The sequence below is a fragment of the Cupressus sempervirens genome, chromosome 1 (genome assembly GCF_028749045.1).
Source record: "Cupressus sempervirens isolate cs-2001-9-10 chromosome 1, ASM2874904v1, whole genome shotgun sequence".
NCBI classification, from domain to species: Eukaryota; Viridiplantae; Streptophyta; class Pinopsida; order Cupressales; family Cupressaceae; genus Cupressus; species Cupressus sempervirens.
The window spans coordinates 632,035,471-632,050,072 of record NC_143118.1 but is presented as its reverse complement, the minus strand read 5'-3'; positions in this window follow the sequence as shown (position 1 = coordinate 632,050,072).

The following is a 14,602-nucleotide window of genomic DNA, read 5'->3' as shown; positions in this document are numbered from 1 at the left end:
GTAATCACATTATTTTGGTACCTGGAGCTGTACCCATACGAAAATGGCCTTATAGAATGAATAAAAATTACACAAGGTCAAATGAAGAGATTGAGCATATGCTAGAGGTAGGGATCATCTTCAAGGTACAAATAAGTGAAGGTGTCCCCAATTGTGATATCATTGAAAAAGGAGGCCAACCAAATCAGAATGTGTTGAATTCAGGTACCTTAATGATGTCTGTGTAAAGGATCCTTTCCCCGTACCATTTACAAACACCATCTTGGAGGAGATTGCTCGACTTGAAATGTACTTGTTTATGGATGGGTTCTCAAGGGAGAACCAAATATCCATTACACAAGAGGACAAGTTGAAAACAATCTTCATGGTAGAGGACAAAGTGTATGCATATACCAGGATGCTCTTCAATCTATTCAATGCACCTCCAATATTCCAAATAATAATCCTCCAAATTTTTGACAAAAAGTCAGTAGGGAATCTTAGGGCCTTCCTCGATGACTAATCGATCTTCAATAGATAGGACTGTAACCCTCATGAATGTATGGAGTTTCGGTTAAGAGAAAGGTTGGAACTCAACCTAAAGAAGTGCAGGTTTATGGTCCCAAGGGAACTTGTTGGTTTCTATCATTTGCGAGGCTAGGTTAAAGATAGACCCCAACAAGCTCAACATGATCGTTGATGGACCCTCCCATAGATGTGACGAGGGTGAACTCATATCTAGGCAACATTGTCTACTACTGGTGGATTATAAAGAACTTTTCTCAAGTCTCTTAACCTCTGGACAGGTTGATGTGGAAAGGAGAACCCTATGTTATGGGGATATAAAAAGATGCCTAATTTGCAGAACTAAACACAAGACTAGTTGAAGCACCAATTCTGGTGTACCTCAGTTAGGACAAGTTCCATGTGTATGTGGATGCTTCAAATTTTTCAATTGGTGCAACTTTGGCTAAGGTAGGCAACCACGGCTTAGACTACCCCATCCATTTTGCCAACAAGTTGTTCTCAAGGGCAGAAAGGAAATAAGGGATGATAGAGCAGGAGGCACTTGGGATGGTTTATGTTATACAAAAGTTCAAATATTATCTATTGGCAACATTGTTTATGATTTATGTGGACCACCAAGCACTAATATATCTAATGGATAAACTAGACATACAGGCGAGGGTGATCAAATGGTTACTACTGCTACAAGAATTCACTTTTGTGATCATCATGCTACTAGGAAAAGGCCATAGTATTGTAGATCAGCTCTCTCCTTAAGTTCAGAGAGCTACTAGAGGGAGTTAATAATGACTTTCATGATGCCCACTTTTTCCAAATTGTAGTCTTGCTAGAATTGTTATAGACCATTGAAGAGTACTTGTCAACATCATTGTTTTCGAGGCACATGTCACCCGACAAGAAAAGAAAGCTAGTACTTAGAAGCCGAACCTTTCAGTTAATCAATTAATTGTTAAAAAAAATGGGATCCAATCAAGTACTAAGATGTGTCATGGAGAGATATAGAGTGTTCTGAGGGAGGCACATGAGGAGCTAGCAAGAGGACATATGGCACCGGGTACAACATGGAAGGTGCTACATGCAAGGCTGTTGTGGCCTACTCTGTACAACAACACCAAGGAATGGGTCATGAGTTGTGATGCTTGTCAAAGAGTTGAGAAAAAGATGATGAGGGTCATCGTACCACTTGATCCTTCACAAATACAAGAACATTTTAAATGTTGGTGCTTGGAATTTCTTGGAACTCTTAAGGCAAGTATGGCCTGGTGATGTCGGTATATTGTGGTGGCCACAAAATACCTCATAAAGTGGGTGGACGCATGGGCTTTACCGTACAACTCAATATTAAGCATGGAAAAATTCATATATGGATAAATTATTATAAGGTATGACATCCCGATATAGATGACTAGTGACAGAGGCCACTTTGTGAACCATGTCATGCAATTGCTCACAAGTGAATTCAAGATTTTTCACTCCTTGTCAAGCCCATACTACCGCGGTGCCAATGGTCAAGCGAAACCTACAAAGAAGATATTGGTGTCAGTAATATACAAGTAGTGTAGAGTTGAGGAAGAAGACTAGGAATAGAAATTACTGTCTGTACTATGGGCATACTGCAACATATCAAGTGAAGACAAGACAAACACTGTTGAAGTTGATGTACAGGAAAAAAATTATTGCCCCTTTCGAGTTCATGGTTCCCAATTTGAGGATAGCTATTTAAAAAAAATTAGGGGATATAGAAAGCCTTCAGGAAAGATTGCATGACTTAAACAAATTTGATAAGCATCAGATAATGGTGCAGTGGACAACAGAGGTGCAAGGTGTGGTATGAAAAACACCTCAAACGGGTTTGGTTCACACCATGGCAACTAGTATTGAAGAAAAAATGGAGAACTAAGATCAAGCAAAGAAAGTTCAATGTAAAGTGGTTGAGTCCATACCAAGTTTGAGAAGTTGGCGAGAATAGGGCTATGAAATCATGGACACTAGATGGATTGGAATTGATACGGTGTACAAGTCTAAGTTAAAGCCCTATGATGAAAGGCGAAGGCAGCAAGTAGTGCAACCCAAGCCAAGGGATAGTGTTGCAAGACGAGGTAGATTAGTGTAATATCCCCACCACAAAAGAAGATTTATGAAATAGATTAACAATAATAAACCTATTATTAATATAATAAAATGATATACTATTGCATTATAATATATCATATTGCTGATACATAATTGATGCAACAATACAACATAATTCATGATTAATTATTATACATATATTATTAGAATATTATAATGTTTCTTCAATGGTCATTTTAATTAGTCTCTAGTTTATTAGGTAGTTTCTATTTTCGTCTTTAGTTCACAATTGTTTCTTTAGAGACATCGTCTTTGTAAATCTATATAAGAATGTTACATCCCTATTCTTGCTTAAAAATTAAGTATTCTTATAACCATTGAGAACTTCATATGGAGTTAATTTGGTTAAGTTGGTTGATCGTTATAGTTCATGTGAATTGGAAGTGCCAGTTATTCATTACAATTCATGGGATTTGGAATAATGGTTAATCGTTATGATATTATATTAATTGAAAATAGATAGCTACTATGAATACTCGTTATAATAATCTTGATTGATTAAATGATGAAAAATATAATATTACCATGGTAAATTTCTTTTCTAGTAACATGACTAAGAAGGGAAGCCTTGCTAGAAAGGGAAAGGGCCCGAGGGCACCACCTAGCATTGAGCCAACACATATAGGTCCTAAACCACCTTGGTCAAGGGGAAAAACTAGACTAGTCAACAATCGGATACCAAATGATCACCATGAGCTAAATTTGTCTACATATTTAATAAGATCAAATAATTAAATGGAACAAAATTGTTAACTTTATATATTGGTATGAACTTCAAAGAATTTGGCTTGTTCATCTTCCTTGTGTTATTAATGACCTGCTACCACATGTTGGTACCTTGGTGGTCAATATTGTATGTACCTCCAACCTCTTGCAATCAAGATTCTCTTACAAGCATGTTTTCTTTGTTTTTTATTTTACCATTTGTTTGTAGAATTTAGTACTTCAAAATTCTTCAATTTATGTGGCAATTTTTATTTTAAAATTTTGTTAGTTTTCTCTACAATTTCAATAGGCTGTAAGCTCTTTTGTCATTGAATGCAATTTGAGTACATACTCCTTTATCCACTCAGTGATAAATTAACATGTTTGTTGTGAAAACTACAGAAGACTTCATTTATATTCATTCCAATTTGTGTCTTCTATTACATAAGGAATCCCAACAAAAGGAGGGGGCAGCAAACCATTTGGATGTAGCTATTCAGTGTACCAACATGGATGCAACTATTGAAGATCTTGCTAGATTCACTATGGATGATGATGTTGATGACATACTTACACATGGTGCATTAAATGTAGTAACCCCAACTGATTATGACCTCGACAAACACCAATTTTCTTATAATTTAGTTGTTTGGCAATTCCTCAAACACTTTGCAAACAATCATTTTCCTTGGTTTTCCGATTGATAATGATTTCTTAAATTTATATGTTTTCCTGATTTATTTGCCATTTGGGATATAAATGCATTAAGGAAATGCTTGAATAAAATGTTGAAATTAACAATTCAAACTAACCACTAAACTAAAAATTTTATTAATGCTAAAATAGATAAAATATACAACTAATAATAAATGGAAACTGATCGTTCATTTTTTTCACAACACCTTCTCCTCAAAATACATTGGAGGCCTGTGCATGCATAATCCCAACAACAGATCACACCAGGAAATAGTAGTTATGTTGTAGCAAAATATTGAGCATGTGAAGCCCCTCAATAAGCAGTTCGTACATATGAAACTTTCCTCCCAGCCATTAAATGCCTATCATTTCTATCCAGTTGCAGATCACATGTATGAGAACAACCCAAACATTGCTACAGGTAATGTTTGCAGCCTCTCAAAATGCACAACACTTCTCAAATCCAAGTCATGGGGTTGGACATTTTAATCACAACCACCAAACTCCCATTCAAGGTTGCCAATTGTTGTAGAAAAAATGCCAATAGCACAAAACACTTGGAGAATATAATTTCCTCAAACAATGGCGTCCAAATCAGATGACAAATTAACCACAGGAAAGGACTAGTTGCAAGTCAAGCAAGTCGTCCGGGTCGAAATGACCCGTAACCTTGACTTGGCTCTCCTGACTCGTGGGTTAGGATGCTCATGACTCGGCCGTGGCTGGGCAAATCTAGACTTCAAGTAAAATAAAACTTTGCTTGTTTTTCTCCTAATTTTTTTATGTTTCTTTTTCTTATAACCCAAAAAGAGCTTTCATAACACTTTAATGTGAGAATAGAAACAAGAAGAAAAAGAGTGTCATTGTTTTGCAACCAGCTGAAAGAAGAGGAAAAAAACTTGCATTTGTGACATTGGAGAAGTTATAATACTTGCATTTAGATCATGAAGGAATTTATTGGAGCTCTTCTCAACACTTATCAACTCATTTGAAATAGGTAAGAGTTGATTTTTGGAATTTAGATGATTTTTTTTCTCTATGCTTTTGGGTTTTTTGAATGATTTTTTTTTGTTATTGGGCTTTCTTTTATTTTAAATCTTCACAAAATGCAATGCTTAAATATTAGTTTTTGGTTTAAAAGGTCTTATTGCAGAAACCTTGACATTTGAAAACATTTTTTCTCCTTACTCATAATAGCTCCTCCAGCCAAAAAACCCAAGCTTTCTAAAGCCAATAGAAAAGATGGCTGCTGAAAATATACCATAAGACTTTTTGGGTAGAGGTAGAAATCAAACAAAATGCTTATTTTGTAAGACCATTAATAGTGGGGGGATAAATAGAGTGAAATACCATATTATTGGCATATGTGGACATCCTATTGAGCCTTGTAAAGTTGCAACTATTGACGCCAAACATTCTTCTTATGTTGCCTTAGAAAACTATGAACAAAAAAAAGAATTAAGATAGAAATAATTACCAGAGTTAGCTCAAATGGTTCCACTTCTTGTCCACCCTCATCTTGAAGTGCATTTGTATCTAATTTTACAACCCTAGGTTCAGTAGGTTGTGTAGGAGAAGGTTCTTCCCTTCCTCCTTATCGTCCCAAAGCTTTCGCTAGTGCTTTTGCTTCTACATCTATTCCTGCTAGTGGCATTGCCACTGATAGTAGTATTGGCATTACCTTTCATCCTAGAGTCGAAAAATCTAGTTTGGACATTTTTTTTGTACCGCATTCCACTCCTTGTGCACAACCCTCACTTGAGAGCTTGGATTGGAATAAGGAGATTGATGAAGCTAGAGGAAGAGCAATTTGCAAATTTTGGTTTTATGCAATATTCCATTTATTGCAGCCAGGTGGTTCATTTAAATTTGATTGTTTTAAATTTTTCATTAAATTTTTTAACTTCAACTTTGAAAATAAAATTTTTTAATTTTAACTTCATGTTCAAATATGCTAATTTAACTATTTTTATAAATGTGACAAGTTCCTTATTGGCAGGACACCTTTTAGATAGGGCAAATTAGACATTTGGATGATTCATTTGCATCATGAAGCCACCTTTTATAATCAACTTGGCTTTACCAACACGCTTTTCACTTGAGAGGCTTCAACTTTTAAATATAATAACTCCTTGCACTTTTTATGTTTGATACTTGACTTAGGTTTATAACTAATTAAATAAATGTCACATTACAATGATGCCACAACTCTCAACTTAAATGAAATTATAGAGTTAAATTATAAAATAATAATTTGGCCACTAAATCATAATAATCCCCAAAATACTCATCCTTTATGTATGTCTTTTGAAACAGGAGTCACATCTATTATTTCCCCATGTGGCCAAATGCACTTTCTTAAAATAGAAAGGGTTCCTCTCAATCATCACTCAACTTTCCATAAATAGCAAGGCATGATTGAGGTGGTTTCCATCTATGGTGCGGGGCATAAAGCCCCCATTGAAGATGAGTTGAGTGGCCCTCTCTTACTAGAAACGGTTGAGGAAATGAAACTTGAGTTGGAGAGCCATAGAAATATTTAGAGCCAAAGGGGTTGCACCATTATGACAAATGGATGGACAGATGGGAGGAATAGGACTCCTAAATTTTCTTGTTTCTAGCAGAGGTAATTCATCATCCTCTACTTCTCAAAGTCTAAAATTTAATGTATTAAATTATTAATTGATTATTGAATAACTAAAATATTACTTTATTGATTTATCAATGATGATTTTTTTATTTTAATTTGACATTGAGGATCCACCATGTTTTTGAATTCTATAGATGCTTCCTCACATGTCAAAAAGTAGACATACTTATGTTTGGCTATTGAGGATGTCAGAAGGGATGATGTTTTGGCAGATAATGCAACTAATTTTGTTGTTGTAGGTAAAATTTAAGTTTCTAAATTTTTTATTTTAATTTATTAAATATTAAAAGTTTCTTAACACATCTAATTTTTTACTAATTAATTTAAAATTGCCACAAGAACACTTTTGATGGAGAGACACCCAAGAATCTTTTGGACTCCATGTTCAGCCCATTGGCTCGACCTCATGTTAAAGGATATTGGCAGGATTGAATGAGTGAAATCATCTATTGATAAGGACAAAAATATTTGCAAATTCATCTACAATCATGTCATGATCCTCAGCACTTTGAGCTTATAACATGAAGGGAAAGGAGTTGTCTCGTTCTGATATCACAAGATATGCCTCTAATTTTATCACACTAAAATCCTTCCTGAATTCAAGGCTACCTTTTAGGTGCATTTTTATTGGTCTACAATGGACTTCCTTGTCCTTTGTTACCACCCCTGCAAGAATAGATGCAACTAAATGCATTTATGATGAAGAAGATTTTTGGAACCCTCATAAGGAGCTTGTGGAGGTAATTTAAATTTTAAAAAATTTAAATTTATAAATTAATTTATGGCATGCATAATTTTGTTTTATTTTCATTGTGCAACTTTGCAAAGTTTCATAATTGAATGAACATATCATTATTCGTGGAACTCAATTGTTTTTTAACTGGTTTGTACGTAACTAAGCCCCTTGTAGCCCTCCTACAAGTTGCTGATGAGGAAAAACCCGGTATGGGCTACACATATGAAGGAATGGATAGTGCCAAGGATGCCATTAGAGACAAATATGTAGAAAATAAATTTTAAAATACACCAATAGCTGTTGAAATATTAGAATAATTATTCAGGCCCTTTAATTTTATAGCGTCCCTTCTTTACGGAGCAATGGCCAATATTCTAACATTGTCATGAAATATATTGCATCTTTACTATAGCCGAGAAATTTTTTTGAAGATATAATGATAAAACTATAGTTGGCCCCAAATAAGTTTATGCTATGTAATGCTGAGGTATTGGATTTTAGTGTTTGCAAATTGAACTAAATTAATACCGAACCTGAATTTCAAAATACTACGAGTTGACATTTGGAAAAGCACATAAAAATCAAAGTGTAAATCTAGTGAGGTGAAAAGATAATTATAGTGCACAAAAGACAAATTGTGCTCAAAATTTACAATCATAGATTTGGTCTTAACAATCACATTTGTATTAATATAATATTGATTTATAATGAGATGAATAGGTATACATCTCATGTCCCATGGGTCAATTGTACTCAAAGGAGTAATATACATTTATCTAAATTTAATATCTCAAGTATTGGGTTCGGTTTTTGTCCTATGAATTATCATGTTGTTTATCAAGCTTAATTCAATATGTAATCAGTTTAAAACTTTGATACAATATTGACTAACAATAAAAAATTATATTAGGTATTCTTTGAGTAAGAGTGTGGTCAGCTATAGAAAGAAAGATTCTCACCCTATCCTACATGAAGGCCTCATCCTTCTTTTACCCAAAACTAAGCTTGAAAGTGGGTTGGAGAGTTAAAATAAGAAGAAGAAAAAAGTGGAGAGTGAAGATTGTGGGATGCAAAAAGGGAAATGAGGAAGAAATGAGGAGTAAGCCACATCCATGGACACGAGGATGGGATGGAAATAGGGGAAGATATCTGAAGACACCAAAAGAGGAGAACAAGGAAAAACTAACCCAAGATGATGATCAGGGCAAGAATATTGATAGGAAGGCCTCCCCTGGCATGAACATAGTGGTGGAGTTCTGAAGGGGACTGTGTAGAGAAAAATGTGAAGGAGATGGAATATTTTGTGTCCACTCGAAGCCAAGGTGCTGGAAATACCATTGATAGGGTAAATGAGAAAGTGAAGGCCTTGATTTCTTATGCCAAATAAGTTTATAACAAAATTATTTCGATTAAAAAGGTGGTGGGAAAATTAGAGAAATAGTTGTAGAAAGAGGTTGAGGCCAGAAAAAGGTTAGAAGATGGCATCCGATGACAAATGCAGGATTTGAAGAAATTAATTGGGGACATTGACACTAAAATCAACATCATCATTTGGTAAGTATCAAGTAGTAGGGAGTATGGTGGAATTTGAAGGAAAATTAAACCCAATGGTACAATAGATAGTTTTCAAAGTGGCGTATGATTTGATAGGAGAAATTGTAGAAGAAGAATATTTTGGCAAATTTAAGGATTGCATTGCCCCTTTATACTGCAACATTGATCTTTCATGCCCACCAAAATTTAGTCTTCAAACTGTTTGCTTTACACCAGAAGATAATATTTATGAAGAACCATTAGAAGAGACTTAGGAGGAGTACATGTCTCAAAATAGCATGAATGGTGAAGATGCTTCTCTATTAGAATCTAAGGATAGTTTTGATTTTTCTAAGATTTTGTCAATTTCAAAAACCCCTACAAAAAAATTGATAGTAGCTGGAAAAAAGTCCCCTACCCAAAGGAAGAAAATCAAAAAGCACATAAACTAAAGAGGAGATTGAAGCTGGTACCCAATCCACCATAGTAGAGAAATTTGCAAATCTGAGATGTTCTATGAGAAGAACCAAGCATTCTTCTTGACTGCAATGAAGCTGATATAGTGGAATGTAAGAGGCACTAATGCCTCTGACAAAAGGCTTAGGGTCAAACAACAACTTGACTCTTCGCAAGTTGACATTCTACTATTACAAGAAACAAAACTATCAAATAAGAATTATCACAAGACAGTTCAAGGATGGCCTAAATGGCATTCAACACATGGCCAAAGCTTTGGTGCTTCAGGGGGGCTTGCAACTCTTTGGAATCCGAAGATAGTTATTGGACAGTTAGTCTCTCAAGGACCGAATTGGCAACTCCTTTCCTTTCAGCACTACAATCTTTCTTTCATGCTCTTTAACATATATGGTCCATCTTCCACTGTTAGGAAAGCAAGATTATGGCAACAACTATCAGATATGTTTCAGAGATTTCAAGATCAAAACATTATTTTAGGTGGGGATTTCAATGCAATAACATCTTTACATGAGAAGAAAGGAGGTATTTTCCTGCCATCTAGAACAATGGAAGACTTTGTGACTTTCATCAATGTCTATGATTTATTTGATGTTATTTTGTCTAAAGGCACCTTCACATGGAACAATAAAAGAGATGGCTTTTGTCAAATTGCAGAGCGGTTAGACAGATTCCTTGTTTCCCCTAGTTGGAAATTGCAAAACTATGCCCTTTCTTCTGATATTCTTCCTTATTTAGCATCTAACCATTTTCCTATTGTCTTAAATCTTTCCAAAGAGTCTGATTATAAATCCTTTAAAAAATCCACATTCAAATTTGAACCTATGTGGTTCAGACACCCACATTTTCTTCCCATGCTATGTCAATGGTGGGTGAGTTCTCCAAACTATGAAGGCGCTAAAATGTATCATTTTTATCGCAAAATGCAGTTTGTGAAGGGTAGGATCAAACATTGGAATAAAAATATTTTCAAAAATATTTTTCACCAAAAAAATTGTGTGGGCAAACAGTTGCATGCGATTAATCAACATGTGATTGTCAATGGTTTGGATTCAGACACATTTTTAAAACAAAAGAATCTTCAAGCTGAATGGGAACAGTTGTGCAAGAGGGAAGAGGAATTTTGGAGGCAGAGATCCAAAGAACTTTGGCTTCAGGAAGGTGATAAAAATATGAAATTCTTCCATATGTCAGTTAAGCAAAGAAGGGCTGTAAACACTATTTCCGAGATTGAAGAAGTTTCTTCAGGTAGATTACTTAAAGAATCTCAAGAAATCAAGGCCGAAGAGGAGACTTTTTTTTCAGAATTTTTTAACTCCACATACTAATCCCTATTCATCTCATATTTTTGATCATGAACTACTTGATGCTATCCCAACATTAGTTTCTAGAGAAGACAACATACAATTAATGGCCCCATTCACTATGATGGAATTACAAAATGTTGTCTTTTCCTTGCCTCTAGATAAAGCCCCTGGCCCTGATGGATTTACAACACTTCTTTTCCAAAAATGTTGGGATGTGATTGGATTTGATCTTCTAGCAGTAGTGGAAGAGTCTTGTAAAAATGGAGCCATGTTAAAGAATTTTAATACCACAAATATTGCCTTGATCCCCAAGTCCAAAATGCCTAAAACTTTTTCAGATTTCAGACCCATTTCATTATGCAACACAGTTTATAAAATAATCACAAAGGCAATTTACATAAGATTACAAAATATCTTAACCAAAATTATATCTCCAGAGCAGGGAGGTTTTGTGACAGGTAAAGAAGTAATGGAAGGGGCCATTATTGCACATGAGACTCTACACACAATCCACTCCGAACAATCTTCTACTATGATGATCAAGCTCGACATGACAAAAGCATATGATTAGGTGTAATGGCCCTTTTTGTTTAAAGTTCTCTAGAAGTTTGGTTTCAACACAAAATGGTGTAAATGGATCAAATCATGTATCTCTAGTGCATTCTTTTCAGTCATTATAAATGGTGAGTCAGTTGTTTTTTTCAAATCCATCCAAGGTGTACAACAAGGTGACCCGTTATCTCTAGCACTATTTATCATTATGGCTGAGACATTCAGTAGAATTATTAAAGCTAAACAAGTTCAGCAAAGATGGGTTGGTAATTAGATCGAAGGTACTCCTTTTGCAATCACTCACTCATTTTTTGTTGATGATACATTGCTATTTGGGAAAGCCAATGTTCAGGAAGCTAAGGTAATTAAAAGAACTTTAGACTTATATCTTGAAGTCTTGGGACAAAGGGTAAATGTTCAAAAGTCAAAAGTATATATTTTCTTTACCAATCCAACGATCTCGAGAAAATTGATCAATATTCTTGGTTTCTCTCAAGAACAACTACCATCATTATATCTCGGTATCCCTTTATTTGCTAGTAATGATAAAGCTATTTTTTGGAAAACAATTGTAAACAAGATCAAGAGTAAGATCTCTCATTGGAAATATTGATGGCTTTCTCTATCTGGGAAAATTATGCTAGTCAAATCTATCTTAGCTTCTATTCCAAACTACTCTATGTCTGTTCTAAAAGCCCCAGCTGGTATTATTAGATAGATTGAAAAAATTATAAGGAATTTTATTTGGAACAGAAATATGTTTGATGAGAAGAAAGTCCCTTTGATCTCATTAAAGGAAATGATTTATGACAAAGACAACAGTGGTATTGGTTTACATGACATGAGCAAGAGAAACATCGCTTTTGGTGCCAAGCTCATTTGGAGGATGCTAAGGAATCTTGAAAGTAAATGGTGTAAGATTATGCAAGGAAAATATCTAGACTCTATGGATTCTAATAGAATTATAATTGTTGCTGATCCCCCAAATGGTTCAGCCATGTGGAACTTTCTGATATCTTCAAGGGATATCATTACAAACTTTGTCTCTTGGGAGGTGCATAATGGTGAATCAGTGAAATTTTGGGAGGATTCCTAGCATGGTTTTCCTCCATTATCTTATGATAATGATTTGAGAGATGTTATTCACAAAATCAAAGACAATTGGGGTGAATTTTTGATAGACTATGTCCCAGCTGTTGAAAGATTCTCTGGTAAAGTCTTTTGGAAAGATCCCTTTATTTTACCAATTTCTTATAGTCAAACAACATTTGTTCAAAGTCGTGACAGCAAGAAAGATATTCTTGAATAGTGAAAATGATGTCTTGATTTGGGCCCCTTCTCCAAACGACGAATACTCCATTAAAGATGGATACCGAGCTTTGAAACTAGTGGAGCAGCATGAAACAAAACAATGGGCATTTTCTTTCTATTGGAATAATATAGTTTTGCCCAAGGCAGGTTGCTTTGCTTGGCTTGCACTTCGAAAAAGAATTTTAACCAGCGATAGGCTCCAAAAACTTAACATATGGCAGCCTTTTCAATATGTCTTATGTAGTGAAGATGTGGAAAATGTAGACGATTTATTTATTCAATGTTCTTTTGCCCAACAATTTTGGAATTTTCTCATGCAAAAACTTAACCTTTCGATGCCCCTACCATACACATTGTGGGAATTGTTTCAATCTTGGCCAATCCTCTTCTCTAAATCCTTCTTTGCTTGCATTTGGAAATGTTCTCCTGCACTTGTCATTTGTGCAATTCGGTGGGAACGTAACAAATGAATATTTAGAAATGTTACCAATTCCTTAGATTTGGTCCTTAAGGGTTTAGAAAAGTCAATTTTGGAAGTGGTCAATGCTCACATCAAAGATAAGATCAGCAACTATAGCTTCACCCAATGGGATAACTCCATCCTTAAAAGATGTAACCACATTTCTATCCCTCCATTTATGGCCTCCTCTTCTCCAAACAACCATGTTGATAGATCTCAAATCAAGTGGCTACCTCCGACCAATGGCTGTTTTAAAATGAACTTTGATGGATCTTCAAGAGGCAATCCCGAAAAAGCTGGTTGTGGCATGTGTTTACAAAACCATTTGGGTGAAGTTCTTGCATTCAAATGTCTCTCTTTACCCTCAAGCACGAACAATATAGAGAGGCACTTGGATTACTTTATGGTTTGGTTTTGGCCAAGAACTTGGAATTAAAAGTGATTCATATTGAAGGTGATTCCACTCTCATCATTAATGCTTGCATCAAGAGACAAATCATTAACTGGAGAATCAAATATATCATGTCTAAAATCTGGTATTTGATCGACTCATTTGATTCTTGCCTCATTTCACATACTTACAGAGAAGGAAATTCGGCTGCCGATCTTTTAGCAAAATGGGGTTCCGATGGCATTGATCTTGATTCCACAAGACTAAGTATCCATGTGAAAGATTTTCCAGATTTAGCACACATTATTGATGCAGATAAAGAGCTTTATGCTGCTGTCTAGGAATCTTTCTTGTCAATGTAAATGTAATTGATATTGATCTGCTCTTTTGTATCGGCTATGAATTGGGATTTTCTTTCCGGATTTTTTCCCTAATAAGCCCTTGAATCCAGTATATTTCTATTTATATATATTTATATGGTACCTTTGCCACCTTTGCTTTAAAAAAAAAATAAAAAAATAAAAAAATCCAAGGGTTGTTGGTAAAGGTAAAATAGACACAAAAGGCTTCAAGCTCAAGGTGGACTTTACTGGCAAGGACAAAGGGCAACAAGAGGAAGAAGAACAAGGGGCAAACTAAACAAGGACAAAGCTATTGTTGCCACCAAGAACACAAAGGATCAGAGGTTGAGATCCAGGTGGCCAAACTTCTAAAGGAGTTGGCTTAACTCTGTTTCTCTTTTATTTTTTGTGTTTTGTGTTTCTAGTCTCATCTGTTGATTTTTTGGTTTTGAATCTTGGGTCTTTAAATATTAAAGGTTATAAAGTTTTATCCTATTTCCAGCTTAGTTTTAATTTTGAACTCAAACAGAATTTATCACTGTTCAAATCAGAAGTTTTTCATTTGTGATATGTCATTGTTAGATAATTTATGATCTTATTCTTCATGTTTAAAATCTGCCTTGCCCAAATATCTTAGTGTCCATTTTACAAAATAGTCATACCAGTATGGTACCCTAAGTATCCAAGTACCCGCTAGCTGTACAACCTTAATATTATTAATTTTAAAACCATTTTATTTCAATTATAAAACTAAATACAGTTATTTTCTGCAAAAATAAATTACTATACTCGATATCCCAACAAGC